We start from the raw sequence: 10,342 nt of genomic DNA, 5'->3' as shown, positions 1-10,342 counted from the left end.
TCTTTTTGATTTTCTGTCTGGGCGATCTATCCATTGATGTTAATGGGGCATTAAAAATCCCTACTATGACTGTATTACTGGCAATCGCTTTTATAGCCAATATTTACTTTAAATATTTAGGTGCTCCTATGTTGGGTGCATACATATTTACAAAGGTTGTATCCTCTTGTTGGATTGCTCCCTTTATTGTTATGTAGTGTTCTTCTTTGTCTCTTACTATATAATCTTTGTTCCAAAGTCTATTTTGTCAATTATAAGTATTGCTATGCCAGCTTTTTTAAACTTTCCATTTCAATAAAATATCTTCTTCCATCCTTTTGCTTTTAGTCTATGTGTATCTGTTGTTCTGAGATGGGTCTCTTGTAAAGAGCATATATATGAGTCTTTCTTAATTATCCATTCAGCTACCCTGTCTTTTGATTGGAGCATTTAAGTCATTTACATTAAAAGTCATTATTGTGAGGTATGTATTTATTGCCATTTTATTCTTTTAACTCTTTTCTTTTATTTCTTCTACTTCTCACAGCAGGCCTTTAACATATCTTTTAATACTGGCTTTGTGGTAACAAACAGCTTTAGTTGTTTTTTTGTTTTTTTTATCTGGGAAGTTCTTTATTTCTCCATTAATTTTATTTTTTTTAATTTAATATACATATTTAATTTTATTTTTTATTTTATTTCTTTTAAAATAGTACAAATATCCCTTTTTCTCCCCAATGATCCATTCCACCCAGTCTGATCCCCCTCCCCAGTCCCTCTCCCCACCATTGTCCATGTCCTTGAGTTGTGCATATATGCATATAAGTACTTTCGTTACTCTCTCCCCCTCCACCCACCCACCCTCCTCCACCTCTCTAACATTTGTCAATCTGATTTATGCTTCCATGTCATTGAATCTATTCTGTTCATCAGTTTATTAAGTTCTTTAGATTCCACATATAAGCGAGATCATGTGATGTTTGTCTTTCTCTGCCTGACTTATTTCACTTAGCATAATATTCTCCAGGTCCATCCATATTGTCCCAAAGGGTACGAGATCCTTCCTCTTTACAGTTGCATAGTATTCCATGGTGTATATGTCCCACAGCTTTTTTATCCACTCATCTACTGATGGGCACTTGGGCTCTTCCCAGATCTTAGCTACTGTAAACTGCGCTGCTATGAACATAGGGGTGCATATATTCTTTCTGATTAGTGTTTCAGGATTCTTAGGGTATATTCCTAGAAGTGGGATCACTGGGTCAAAAAGCAGCTCCATTCTTAATTTTTTGAAGAAACTCCATATTGTTTTCCATAATGGCTGCACCAGTGTGCATTCCCACCAGCAGTGCACTAGAGTTCCCCTTTCTGCACATCCTCGACAGCACATGCCATCTGTTGAATTGTTGATGGTAGCCATTCTGACAAGAGTGAAGTGATATATCATTTTAGTTTTGATTTGCATGTCTCTGATGATTAGCGACATTGAGCATTTTCTCATGTTTCTCTTGGCTATCTGTATGTCCTCTTTGGAGAAGTGTCTATTCAGGTCTTTTACCCAATTATTAACAGGGTTGTTTGACTTCCTTTTGCAGAGTAGTATGAGTTCTTTGTAAAATTTGGAAATTAGCCCCTTATCAAATACATCCTAGACAAATATGTTTTCCCAGACCATGGGGGTCATTTGTATTTTAAGTCTGTTTTCTTTTGCTGTGCAGAAGCTTCTTAGTTTGATGTAGTCCCATATGTTTATATTTTCTTTTGTTTCTCTTGCCTTAGGAGATGTATCAGTGAAAATTCCACTACGTGGGATGTCTGTGACTTTACTGCCTATGTTTTCTTCCAGGATTTTTGTGGTTTCATGACTTATATTTAAGCCTTTTATCCATTTTGAGTTTATTTTTGTGTATGGTGAAAGTAGGTGATCTAGTTTCATTTCTCTGCATGTATCTGTCCAGTATTCCCAGCACCACTTATTGAAGAGACTGTCTTTACTCCATTGGATGCTCTTGTCTCCTTTGCCAAATATTAACTGACCATAAAGGTGTGGGTCTATTTCTGGGGTCTCGATTCTGTTCCATTGATCTATATACCTGTTGTTGTACCTATACCAGGCAGTTTTGATTACAATGGCTTTGTAATACAGTTTAAATACCGGGAATGTGATCCCTCCCAGTCTGTTCTTTTCTCTTAAGATGGTTGCAACTGTTCAGGGTCTTTTTTGGTTCCATAAAAGTTTTGAAATGTTTGTTCTCAATCTGCTGTTGGAATTTTAATAGGAACTGCATTGAATTTATAAATTGCTTTGGGTAGTATGGACATTTTAATGATATTAATTCTTCCAATCCATGAGCATGGTATATTCTTCCACTTGTTTAAATCTTCCTCTATTTCTTTGTTCAGTGTCATGTAGTTTTCTAAGTACAGTTCTTTTACATCCTTGGTTAAGTTTATTCCTAGGTATCTTATATTTTTAGTAGCAATGGTAAATGGTATTGTTTTCTTAGTTTCTTTCTCTGAAAGTTAATTGTTGGCTTATAAGAATGCCATTGACTTCTGGATGTTGACTTTATCCAGCTACCTAGCCAAATTCGTTTATCAAATCTAGTAGTACTCTGGTGGAGTCTTTAGGGTTTTCTATGTATAATATCATGTCATCTGCAAATAATGACAGTTTTACTACCTCCTTTCCAATTTGGATACCTTTTATGTTTTTTCCTGTCTGATGGCTGTGACTAGGACTTCCAGTACTAAGTTGAATAAGAGTGGTGAAAGTGGACATCCTTGTCTTGTTCTGGTTTTTAATGAAAATGGTTTTAGTTTTTGCCCATTGAGTATGATGTTGGCTCTAGGTCTGTTATATATGGCCTTTATTATGTTGAAGTATGATCCCTCTATTCCCACTTTGCTGAGAGTTTTTATCAGAAATGGGTGCTATATTTTGTTGAATGCTTTTTCTGCATCTATTGATATGATCATATGATTTTTGTCCTTCATTTTGTTTATGTGGTATATCACACTTATTGATTTGAGGATATTGTATCAGCCTTGCATCCTTGGAATAAATCCCACTTGGTCATGATGTATGATCTTTTTAATATATTGCTGGATCTGGTTGGCTAGTATTTTAGTGAGGATTTTAACATCTATGTTCATCAGGAATTATTTGCCTGTAATTTTCTTTCTTTGTAGTATCTTTATCTGTTTTGGGGATCAGGATGATGCTGGCCTCATAAAAAGAGTTTGGGAGTTTTCCCTCCTCTTGAATTTTCTGGAATAGTTTGAATAGAATAAGTGTTAATTCTTCTTTGAATGTTTGGTAAAACTCACCTGTAAATCCATCTGGTCCAGGGCTTTTGTTTGCTGGGAGTTTTCTGATAACTTCTTCAATTTCATTAGTTGTTAACAGCCTGTTCAGGTATTCTGCCTCTTCTTGATTCAACTTTGGAAGGTTGTATGCTTCTAGGAATTTATCCATTTCCTCCATGTTGTCCAGTTTGTTGGCATCTAGTTGCTCATAGTATTTTCTTACAATCTTTTGTATTTCTGTTGGGTGAGTTGTTATATCACCTCTTTCATTTCTGATTTTATTTATCTGCGTCCTCTCTCTTTGTTTCTTAGTGAGTCTGGCTAAAGGTGAATCAATCTTATTTACCTTTTCAAAGAACCAGCTCTTGGTTTCATTAATTTTTTTTATTTTTTTTTACTCTCTATGTCATTAATTTCTGCTCTGATTTTTATTATTTCCTTCCTTCTACTTCCTCAGGGTTTTTCTTGCTGTTCTTGTTCTAGTTCCTTTAGTTGTTGTCTTAGATGGTTCATTAGATCTTTTTCTTGTTTCTTGAGATAGGCCTGTAATGCTATGAATTTTCCTCTCAGGTCTGCTTACCCTCTGTCCCATAGATTTTGGGTTGTTGTCTGTTCATTTTCGTTACTTTCCATGAAGTGTTTGGTTTCTCCTTGATCTCCTTGATAACCCATTCATTGTTTAATAACAGGCTGTTTAGCCTCCATGTGTTTGAATAGTTTTGAGTTTTTTATAGTGGTTGATTTCTAGTTTCAAGGCATTATGATCCGAGAAGATGCTTGATATAATTTCAGTCTTCTTGTATTTGTAGAGGCTTGCCTTGTGCCCTAACATGTGGTCTATTTTTGAGAATGTTCTATGTGCCCTTGAGAAGAATGTGTATTCTGCTGCCTTGGGATGAAATGTTCTATAAATGTCAATTAAATTCATTAGGTCTACTGAGTCATTTAAAGTCTGTGTTTCCCTGTTGATTTTTTGTCTTGATGATCTGTCCAATGCTGACATTGGGGTGTTAAAAGTTCCCCACTAAGATTGTGTTGCTGTCAATCTCCCCCTAAATGTCCCTCAAGAAATTTTTTATATATTTAGGTGCTCCTATATTGGGTGCATAAATGTTTATAAGGGTTATCTCCTCCTGTTGGATTGATTCCTTTAGTATTATGTAGTGACCATCTTTGTCTCTTCTTATGGTCTTTATTTTGAAGCCTATTCTGTCAGAAATAAGTCTTTGTTACTCCAGCTTTCCTTTCCTTTCCATTTGCATGGAATATTTTATTCCATCCTTTCACTTTTAGCCTGAGTAAGTTTTTTGCTCTCAGGTGTGTCTCTTGTATACAGCATATAATTGGGTTCTGTTTTCTTATCCATTCAGCTACTCTATGTCTCTTGATTGGACCATTTATTCCTTTTACATTTAAGGTTATTGTTGATATAAAATTATTTACTGCCATTTTTCCCTTTTGTGCTGATGTACCTTTCTCTCGCTATTTCTTCTTTTTCTTAGAGCAGTCCTTTTAGCATTTCTTGCAATACTGGTTTGGTGGTACTGAACTCCTTTAACCTTTTTTGTCTGGGAAGCTTTTTATTTCATCTTCAATTTTAAATGGTAGCCTTGCTGGATAAAGCAATCTTGGTGGCATGTTCTTGCTTTTCACGGCTTTGAGAACTTCATGCCACTCCCTTCTGTCCTGAAGAGTTTCTGTTGAGCAATCAGCTGTCAGCCTTATGGGGGTTCCCTTGTAGGTCACTGCTTGTCTCTCTTGTGGCCCTTAATATTTTCTCTTTGTCCTTGACATTTGCCATTTTAATTATGATGGTCTTGGAGTGGGCCTTTTTGGGTCCCTTTTGTTTGGAATCCTTTGTGCTTCCTGAACTTGTGTGGCTTTCTCCCTCACCAGCATAGGGAAGTTTTCTGTCATTAGTTCTGCCACCAAGATCTCTATCCCTTGCTCTCTTTCCTCCCCCTCTGGTATTCCTATAATGCGAATGTTGTTTCACTCATGTTGTCTTAGTGCTCCCTTAGACTGTCCTCATGCTTTTTAAGTGTTTTTTTCTTTTTGCTGTTCTTATTGAGTGATTTTTTTTCTACCTTGTCTTCTAAGTCACTTATTCTATCCTCTGCTTCATTGAGCCTGCTTTTAATTCCTTCCAGTGCATTCATGATATCAGATACAGCATTCTTTATCTCTGATTTTTGTTATGTTATGTATCTCTTTTTTTATGTTTTCACTAAGGTCCTCAATCATATCATGTAGTGTCTTAAGTTCCCTGAACATCTTCATAATCAACACTCTGAACTATGTTTCTGATAACTTGCTTAACTCCATCTCGTCAAAGACTTTTTCTGGTGTTTTTTTCTTTTCTTTAATTTGGAGGTTGTCTGTCTCCCCATTTTGGTAGGTCTTAGTGTTTGTATCTGTATATTAGATATATTTGCTGTCTCCCAGTCTTGTGGGGTAGGATTTTGTCTTGTGATCCCAGTGGAGCCCAGAGGTGTGTTTTCCTTATACTTCTGAGCTCTTTGTTCTAGGTGTGTCCATTTTGTGGGTGTCCCTTTTGTAGTTTTTTTATGTTCTCAGGTTGTGGTTGGGCCTAGATTGTTGTTGACCAGTACTTGGGAGGACGCTCTTCTCAGGTTGGTTAACTGTGTGTCTCAGCCCCAACCTCATCATGTAAGCTATTGTATGGGGGCCAGCAAGGCAGGACAATACACAACTAAACTTGCAGGAAACAAGGGATATCTTATAATATATCTTGACAGTCACAATGAAAACAACCCATGTGAAAATAGAACTGGGAGAGTGAAGGGAGAACACACACACACCAAAAAAAAGCCTTAAAAAAAGAAAGAAAAATAATGCTTAGAGAGAGAGAAGTATAGTGCTATTTATAGTGATGAAAATTTAGAAAATAATTATAATAAACTAAAATGTGAAAAATAGAGAAGCTACTGGGAGATAACAGAAGCAGAGAAAAGATCCTGAAAGAATGGCCAGCAAAAAATTAAGGTAGAGAATAGGAATAGGATAATAGTTGAAAATGAGAAAATAAAAATACAATAAAGACAATAACAGAAACTAACAATCGAACAAAAAGACAGGAAGACAGAAGGGAGGATAACAAAAGAAAGAAAGAAAAGAAGAAGAAATAAAAAGAAAAAAAAATTTATGCCAATGGATTGAGAGGAGAGAGAGATAAAGTCCAGGCAAAGAGGAGTCTGAGAAGAGATTTAGGGGAAACTATAGAGGAAAGCAGTAAACTTGTTGGTTATAATGATAAAGTCCCAGTCATTAAGCATGGATATCAAGAAAGTATTGATAGTAGAAGCAAGGATAAAATAAAACAATGCAAATAAACAAAACAAAACAGAGAGACAAAACAAAAAACAAGTTAAGCAAAACAAAATTCTTTTATAAAATTAAAAAAATTAAAAAGGAAAATAATTCAGTTTAAAAATGTTTCAAAAAATTTTTTTAAATAATTATTATAAAATTTTAAGAAAACAAATTTTTCCCCTTTCTCTTCTTCCTAAGGGAAAGAGAGAGAAAACAAACAAATAAACAAACAAATACACAAACAAAAAGAAACAAAAAAAAGTCAATCAGGTGAGTGTCTTCTGGGCAGCTTATGTTGTCTGTGGCTCACTGTTTTGTGTGCTGATTTCCGTTCTCCTGGGAGGTACTTGTATCAGCCAATGTGAGAAGCTGTCTAGGTTTGGCTCTGGTGTTCTTAGGGAGATGGTTAATCTGAGGCTCTTCGTGTACCACCTCCTTTTTTCAGCTATTTTGCAACTTTGTAGTTCCCTGGTCTTACTCCAGAGTCTTCAGTAGAGTCTTTAGGGTGCAGGATGGCTAGTGTAGCTCAGAGTATCACTCCCCTTACTTAGAGGTTTCTCTATCAGGCACTCACTGTGAGGGAGTTAGTCTTTGCTCCACAGCCAGCTCCTCAGTCCCTACCCTATCCTCTGATTCTAGTTCCCCATGCACTGCCTGCTGCAGCTTCAGATTGATTTCCACCTGCTTCCTTTTTTATATGGGCTGTTTCCAGAGCCTGGGTTCTGTGGGTTTGATTAAAAAACATTCCAGTGAGCTCTTTGCTTGCCCAGCCCCCAGCAGGTGTTTTCAGCATTTCCTCCAGTTCCCAAACAATAGTCCCTGAGAGTCTTATTCTTGTAATGTCCTCCTGTGAGCTGTTGTCCCTTCCCCCTCAGGACTGTGCCCTGCTGGGGTATCTGGGGCCTCTGTGAGAGGGGCCCGCCCCTTTCCTATTGGGGGTGGTGCTCCCAGGCTGCAGGAGAGGCAGGCTGGCTCCGCCCCTCCTTTCCCAGCTCTGCTTTGCCTGTCACACCAGGCCTGCCCCTCAAACAGTCTACTGTGCAGACACCAATGCCAGCTTCCGCTGGTCTATCAGCCCAGTGCACACTGGGAAGGTAGGAGCCAGTTCTGTGATCAGAACCCAAAAATGCACAAAGCAACATGCAGAGAGTTCTCTCTGCAAGGTCCTGCTGCCCATGTGCCAAGGCACCCAGCAGGAGGGGACCCAAAGTCAGCTCCACGCAGCTCCACACACAGCTGATCTCAGTGAAGCTGGGGCAGCTCCACAGGCCATCACGGTGCCCCTCAGCGCTGGTCACAGATCCCAGACTCTCCTCACTGGGAGCTCAGGGCCGGAGGCTCTCCTCCCCTCCCCCACACCACACAGATTGAATGCTTTCTGGGCCTCAACACAACGCCTTACAAGAAGGCAGAGGGTCCCTATGTGCAGCTGCGCAGTGCAGACCTCTGGTCCCTTACTACTCGGGTACCATAGGCTTTGGGACAGCCTTTCCTATGGTTAGCACCCTGAGCATTAGACACCAGTTGTGTCCACCATTAGAAGCCTTGTTTCATAGGAAGGCACTGTCCCCTCCTGGGGTACTCACTGCTCCCCTGGGTCTCTTTGCCCTCCACGTGGGGCGCTCCTTCCCCTCTCCTCTGCTCCGGGTGTGAGGTCCCCTCTTTTGGATGCTGGTCCACACTCCTCAGGGGAGGGAACTTTGCAGCCTCCAAGCTTCGGGCTTGGAACCCAGCACAGGTTTCAGGGAGGACTCCCACTTTCTATGCCCCCCTCTCTTACCAGACTCTATGATGTTTCTTCAGTGCTCCCTACTTGCACTATGTCCACTCAGTTTTTCCAAGCTGTTCTCTGGTTTTTCCAAGCTGGCTACATAGTATTTTAGGAGTAAGTAGAGTCTGTGGCTGGGAGTGGGGACACTCTGCTGCTTCTCACAGTACCGCCATCTTCCCTCCACTCTTCATCAATTTTAAATGATAGCCCTGCGGGGTGGAGTAGACTTGGTTGTATGTCCTTGCTTTCCATCACTTTGAATATTTCATGCCAGTCCCTTTTGTACTGAAATGCTTCTGTTGAGAAATCAACTGACAGTCTTATGGGTGCTGCTTATACATAAGTGTCCTTCTCCTGCAGCTATTCTCTTTGTCTTTAATCTTTGCCATTTTAATTATGATGTATCTTGGTGTGGACCTCTTTGGGTTCATCTAGCTTGGGACTGTCTGTGCTTCATGGACTTGTGTGTCTTTTTCCTTCACCAGGTTAGGGAAGTTTTTAGTTTATATTTCTTCAAATAAGTTTTCTATCCCTTACGCTCTCTCTTCTCCTTCTGAAACCCCTATGATGCAGATGTTGTTATACTTCATGTTGTCCAAAAGTTCACTTAAACTACCCTCATTCTTTTTCATTCTTTTTTCCTTTTTGCTGCTCTAATTGGGTGTTTTTTCTTACCTTGTCCAAATCACTGATACAGTCCTCTGCTTCATCCAACATATTTTTTATTCTTTCCAGTATATTTTTGATGCCAGATATGGTATTCTTCATTTCCAACTAGTTCTTTTTCATGGTATCTATGTCATTTTTCATGCTGTTATAGTTCTCACTAAGTTTCTTGATCATCCTTTTAGCCATTACTTTGCACTCTATATCTGATAAAGTGCTTGCCTTTATTTCATTTAGCTCTTTTTCTGGAGATTCCACCTGTTCTTTCATTTGGGCCCTGTTCTTTGTCTCCCCATTTTGGCTGCCTCTTTGTGTTTGTTTCTATGTATTTAATAGATAGAGCTGTTATGACTCCCAGTCTTTGTGTTTCGGCCTTATGTAATAGGTACTCCGTGGGATCCAGTGTTGCAGTCTCCTTGATCTCCCTGTGTGGGCTATATGGGCTCTCCTGTTCTAATTGAGTCTTGGTTGCTGTTGGCCTATGCATGCATGGGATTGACCCTCAGGCTGGCTGACTGTGAGGCTCTACCAAGACCATAGTATATGAGCTGCTGTGCAAGAAATGACCAAAAAAGAAAAAAAGAGAGAAAAGAAGAATAAAAAAAGAAAACAAATAGAAAAGAAAAGAACAAAGAAAAGTGAAAAGAAAAAGAAGAAAAATGAAAAAATAAACCTAAAAATTGATTTCACCTCAGCAGAGTTTAGTGCCTGCTGAAATCTCCCTTTGGATATGCTGTTTGTGAAGTTTATTGGATCCTGCTCTGGTGTTGTTCAAAGCTGGTCACTTGATGTATTGGTTTGGGTCTTTTGTAAGGGAGTCTGGTGCAGGCCACTGTCAGACACTTTCTGTGCCTGGCCCTCAGCAACCTATTTGAAACTACAAGCAATCCACCATTTGCGGCTGCCTCTGCTGGACTTGGATATGCACAGGAAGTTACCAAGCTGTGCTCCAAAGCTAGCTTTTACCTGCACTGGGCCCAGGAGCAGGTAAGGAAATGTCTCAAGGCATCCTGGGATCCACTTCTACCTGCTTCCTCCTGTTTGCTGCCTGTTAGGCTCAGTCACTGAAAGAATTGGAGGATAGACCTAACGGATCTCCTGTGAGGGGTAGGTGCCCTTCAGGTTTCAGGGAATGTGGCGGGTGTGGTCCCCACCCCAAATCCACATGACTGAGTGTGTTCTGACTTTTTCCCTGACCTTGGCAGGGCAGAGTTCCACATAGTCAGGCAGGTGGGGCTTCTAGATCCAAGAGGTTGGGTCTTCCAGAAGTAGGAAGAGTGGCCT

Source organism: Miniopterus natalensis, chromosome 2 (assembly GCF_054644295.1).
Source record: "Miniopterus natalensis isolate mMinNat1 chromosome 2, mMinNat1.hap1, whole genome shotgun sequence".
Classification (NCBI taxonomy): domain Eukaryota; kingdom Metazoa; phylum Chordata; class Mammalia; order Chiroptera; family Miniopteridae; genus Miniopterus; species Miniopterus natalensis.
The sequence above is the reverse complement of the archived record's forward strand: the minus strand, read 5'-3'. Positions refer to the sequence as shown.